The following is a 5,885-nucleotide window of genomic DNA, read 5'->3' on the forward strand; positions in this document are numbered from 1 at the left end:
ATTCCAACCAGGTCACACCTATTCCAACAAGGCCACACCTTCAGATGGTGCCACTCCCTGGTCCAAGGATATACAAACCATCACACCTCTCCATGCTAATGAGGTATCTCAGTACCTTAGCTTTCAGACAATGACTTTGCCCACCTTGGATATTTGCACCCCAAAAGTATATAACCCTTGGTTCATCCTGAATAAAATGTTCAAACTCATTCAGGGGCCGGGGTGGGGGTGGGAGGGAACAATCATGAACAAGCAAAGATTGTCTCAGAGAGGCGCTTCATTAAAGATCATTGGGGAAGGAAGGCCTTCATCTAAAAGAGCCATAACACTAAGCTTCTGGAAGAAAGCCTTCTCCCTCCCCACCCCCATATAAGCTCTTAACAGAGATCCTGCCTATTCTGAACTTTGTCCAGTCTTCTCTGAGCTAACTAAAAGAGAGAGCAACTAAAGAGGAGAAGAGGAACCTGGAACCACAGAAGAACACTAAGAGGAACAGAGAGTCAGAGAACAGAGCTAACAGATGTTGGGCTCTGCCTATGAGAGAAAGACCTACGCCAGATCTGAAGGGCTCTGCGGGTCTCATTCACTATAGTAATGTGCTCCCAGTATCTAATCTGCACAAGCACCAAGGGTTTCTTGTATGGGAAAGGTCAAATATCTACCAGAGACTCAATAAGCTGCACGGAGCCTTGGCGGCAGGGTAGATGGGAAACCCCTCTGCTTGCCCGGCAATTTGAAACCTTTTCACAGATCTGATGTTTGTTAGTATTGTCAACCTCACAGAATCTGGAGTTGCCTAGGAGACAAGATTCCATAAATATCAATCAATGAAGGATTTTTAGGTTAGGTTGGCCCTTTGGGCATGGCTGTGAGGGATCATCTTGATTAGGTTAATTGAGGGCTCAAGACTCACCCTTAAAAAATGGCAGCACCCCCTTTTGCTGCTGCATCTGTACCCATCACTACACTCAGGCTACAGAAGAGACTTGTCTCTAGTGCCCTCTGCTGTGGTAAAAAGAAGGTCCAATTGGACCCCTATGATACCAATGAAATCGCCAGCGTCAACTCCCGTCAGCAGATCAGGAAAGATGGGCAGATTATCTGGAAGCCTGCGATTGTCAATCCCTGGACTCACTGCTGGAAAATTACCTTGGCCCAATGGAAGGGTGGACATATGAGCATAGGGAAGAGGAAGGGTACTGCCAACACTGGGATGCCTAAGAAGGGAATGAGAAGGATAAGGATCCTGTGACATCTTCTCAGGAGATACCGGGGATCTCAGAAGATTGACCCCCCGTATGTATCACAGCCTGTACCTGAAGGTCAAAGGGAAAACAATAAGCGGATTCTCATGGTGCACATCCACAAACCGAAGGCAGACAAGGCCAGCAAGAAGCTACTGGCTGACCAGACTCGCCGGTCTAAGACCACAGAAGCACAAAAGTGCAGGGAGGAGCCATTCCAGACTAAGAAGGAAGAGATATCTTTAAGACTGTCCAAGGAGGAAGAGACCAAGAAATAAAGCTTCCCTCATGTCTGTACATAGTGGCCTGGCTGTGGACTCACATGGATCAGTCATTAAAATAAAACAAGCCATTGTCCCAGGAGAAAAAATGGTAGCCCTAATCCCTGCCTGGGGTACCAGACTACACAGAAGGGAAGAAGTGGCTGAGCATAATCATCCTGCACTGTGAATATAATGTGACCAGCTGCCCTTCCTGCTATCACCGGTCCCTTCCCCCCCCCCCCGCACCACTATAACGAATCCTCCAACTGTGAGCCCAAATAGCCCCTCCTGCCCTGCGTGCTTCTTGCAAGATACTTTGTCATGGTTACTGGAAAACTGGTTAATAGATTAGATATTATGCAGCATCTCTCAGTGCACACACCGTGCTGGTTCCAACAACACCCATCCCACCCAACTGAAAAGAAGACTCTACTGAGTTGCCAGGTGTGTTGGTTTAAAAAGGTTTGGCCCCCATAGACTCATGTGTTTGAATGCTTGGCCCATAAGGAGTGGCACTGTTAGGAGGTGTGGTCTTGTTGGAGGAGTTGTGGCCTTGTTAGAGGAGGTGTGTCACTGCGGAGGTGGGGCTTTGAGGTCTTAAATGCTCAAGCTCCGCCCAGTGTGGAATCCAGTGCCCTCCTGTGGATCAAGATGCAGACTCCTTCCACACCAGAATCTGGATCTGCTATTGTGATAGCCAGCTCCTTCCTCTGCAAGGCAGTTCTCTGTGTGATATACTGTGCTTGTGGCCTTTGCCTCCACCTGTCTCTTTGGGTAGGTAGCGAAACAGTAAAGGCAAGGCAGACTTTCCATTCCCCTAGGTTTTAGAGACCCTTGTGATTTTTGTGAGTATGGCCATAAAAAGAACACTGAGGTAAGACATGGAGGGTGGCCCCTGTCACTCATTCTGCTGTCACCACACATGCCTCCACACACAGCAGAGATGGTAGCCTGGCTCAAGCTTCAAAGGTGAGCTCTAAAGTTGGTTTGAGGATTTGAGTACGCTTGGCCCAGGGAGTGGCACTATTAGGAGGTGTGCCCTTGTTGGAGTAGATGTGTCATTGTGGACATGGGCTTTTACACCCTAGTCTTAGCTACCTGGAAGCCAGTATTCTGCTAGCAACCTCCAGATGAAGATGTAGAACTCCTAGCTCCTCCTGTGCCATGCCTGCCTAGACGCTGCCTTGTTCCTGCCTTGATGATAATGGACTGAATCTCTGAACCTGTAAGCCAGCCCCAATTAAATATTGTCCTTATAGGAGTTGCCTTGGTCATGGTATCTGTTCACAGCAGTAAAGCCTAAAGACAGCTGGTGAACCTAAGATAAAGAAACATGGAGACTGGTCTGAGGGGCTCTTTTAAAGACAGAGATAAGAGAAATCGCACATTTGAATGCTCAGAAAGCCTGCCAACCCTAAGTTACTCAGCAATGATACTGCCTCCATCAATAATCTTGGCCTTGGGTACAAAACAATAGCGTGTGACCCAAGGTCCCAGGGACCTCCCATCTCCACCTAGACCCTGAGGTACTTTATTTCTGTCACCCTGTTCCTTCTGGACATGGCTGGTAGCTTGGGAGCATATGAGGCTGAGGGGCAGAGAGGGCCAGGTGGCCTTTCATCTTTCTAGCCCCAGGGTTTCTCTGAGAAGAAATACAGGGGTCTGATGTCACCAGAGCAAGGATGTAACCTTTCAAATCCCTGAACTACATCACCACAGTAAAAGGATGGAACTTGAAACTGTAGGCCTCCTCCTGTCCTAGAACACAAAGCTTCTAGAACTTTCTTCACTCACACATTTGTTGTTTCTGGGCTGTAGTGCTCCTATCTCTAGGCAGTAGTGTGCACTCACTGAAGAATAAGACTGGCTGGAGCATCACATTCAACCATATAGCTCCTCCCAGAGGTCCTGTGTATACTTGGGAGCTGGCTCAAGTCCATAGGCTTAGGGCCAGAACAAACTGTGGGTGTTGTTGGCTACAGTCCTTGAACAATCCCCACAGCCAGCTGAACATTCATACAGAGAACCAGGCTTAGTAGGACCGGCTTGTGCTACTCCACAGAGACTGGCAGGTGTTCAGGGGAGGAACCCTCAAGCAATGCCCTTCCAGGTAAGGTACCTACCTGGTCAAGGTCATTTCAAGAAAAGCCAGCAGCGAAAGGGAGGATACCATTTATCAGGAGCCTTGGATTTCTTCATAGGAAGTGTGTTAGTTACTCTTGCATGTGTTGCTATGATAATACACCAAGACCAAGGCACTTCATAAAATGAAAAGTTTTGAGCTTTGAGTTCCAGAGAGAAAAGAGTTCATCATGGCAGCAGGCAGGCATGCTATCTAGAGCAGAATGCTGAGAACTCTCATCTTGAGCCACAAGCACAAAGCAGAGAAAGCCAACCAGAGATGGTATGAATCTTTCAATTCCCAAAGCCCACCTCCAATGGCAAACTTCCTCCAGCGAGGCCACACCTCCAGAACCTCCCCTAATAGCACCACCAACCAGGGACCAAGTGTTCAAATATGTAAGCCTATGTGGGTGCTCTCGTTCAAGCCACCCTACAGAGTCTCTTCCTAGGAGACTGTATAAGGTTTTACTGCTGTGAACAGACACTATGACCAAGGCAACTCATATAAGAACAATATTTAACTGGGGCTGGCTTACAGGTTCAGAGGTTCAGTCCATTATCATCAAGGCAGGAACATGGCAGCATCTAGGCAGGCATAGTACAGTGTGGAAAGATCTGAGAGTTCTATATCTTCATCTGAAGGCTACTAGTAGAATACTGGCTTCCAGGTAGCTAGGACTAGGGTATAAAAGCCCATGCCCACAATGACACATGTACTCCAACAAGGGCACACCTCCATATAGTGCCACTCCTTGGACCAAGCATATTCAAACCATGACAGAGACTTCACACACATGTGTATGTGCATTATTCTGTGATGACTAAACTCCCTCCATCACTCCTGAAAGGATAGCAGGTGTTGGCCAATATGGGAGATATACAAAGGATGGTATTTCAGCAGCTAAAAGGTTCTGTTAAGTAGATTTGTTAACAGCCAATATCCTCTATGTGGATCTGCACAGGAAGAATAAGAGAGACAAAACCATACAGGTAAGCAGAAACATCTGCTCATCAGAAACATCAGCAGTTTCATATTTGACCTTCATAATCTGAAGTCTTGAATGACTTTATTGTCCAACTACAAAGCTCACAGTCATATCCTACACCCAGCCAATATCACAACCACGAGTTTCTCTTTTATCCTGAATCCTCTTCTCCCTCACTGTTGATATCTGCTACTTGTCTTGAGAATTGAAAGGCTAACTCCCTTTCAACACAGACTGTGCCGTCCTCTCCTGTCACATGTGCATGTGCACACACACACCCCACAGTACACACAGGCTTGTTTCTTCAGTGAGCATTTGTACCACCAGTACCCAGCATGCCGTGCTCTCAGAAGACACTGGGTAGCCATTGGTGAGTTGGATAAACTGGTCGAGGCAAAGCTTTGGGGAACCTATTTGTTGCTTTGACTCTAATAACTCTACTTCTAAGACTGGTGACATTACGCAGATAATATCATCTCAGCTGTGATCAACCAGCCAGATCATTCATCTCATAAAACAACTAAGTCAATTTGCCCTGAAGAATCAATCCTCTCACCATAGCCAATACTCTAGCTCCATGCCCCTCTCCCTGACAGCCATCCAGGTGGTACCCAGTATTGTGGGCGGGACTCAGACTCAGGTGGACAATCCTAAGGCAAGACTGATTTTTACTTCGGTGTGTTCTCCTGTATCTTGGGTCATTTCTAGTTGCTGTGACAAAATGCCCTTGACAAAGTTAGCTTAGGGGATGAAGGCTGTAGTCCATTGCTGAGGGAAAGTCGATTAAGGTAGGAACTCTAGGGTCATATCACATCTATAATCAGGAACTAAGTAATAAACATGGGCATGCTAGACCTCAGCTAGAACCCTATGTTCACACAGTTCAGCACCACAAAGCCAGGGAATGGTACAGCCTATATATAGGGTAGGTCTTCCCATCTGATTAAATGCAATTAATAAAATCTCTCAGCCAGGCACAGAGGCACATGCCTCTACTTCTAGCACTCTGAGGCAAGGGGCAGGAAGATCTCTGAGTGTGAGGCCATCATGGTTAACATGAGGATCTCTAGGCTACCCAGGGCTACATAGTGAGACCTGTCTCAAAAGGAAGGATGGAAGGAAGGAAGGAAGGAAGGAAGGAAGGAAGGAAGGAAGGAAGGGAGCAAGGGAGCAAGGGAACAAAGGAGGAAGGGAACAAGGAAGGGAGGGAGGGAGGGAGGGAGAGAGGGAGAGAAGGAGGAAGGAAGGAAGGAAGGAAGGAAGGAAGG

General features: G+C 47.3%; 1 protein-coding gene and 1 pseudogene across 3 annotated transcripts in view; one reads left to right on the forward strand and one right to left on the reverse strand.

Moving 5' to 3' along the window:
- Positions 1 to 5,885, reverse strand: part of Pde10a (phosphodiesterase 10A) — a 446,975-nt gene that overhangs the window by 219,217 nt on the left and 221,873 nt on the right. The window lies entirely within an intron of this gene.
- LOC110283916 lies at positions 923 to 1,522 on the forward strand (annotated as a pseudogene).

This window comes from Mus caroli, chromosome 17 (genome assembly GCF_900094665.2).
Source record: "Mus caroli chromosome 17, CAROLI_EIJ_v1.1, whole genome shotgun sequence".
Lineage (NCBI taxonomy): Eukaryota > Metazoa > Chordata > Mammalia > Rodentia > Muridae > Mus > Mus caroli.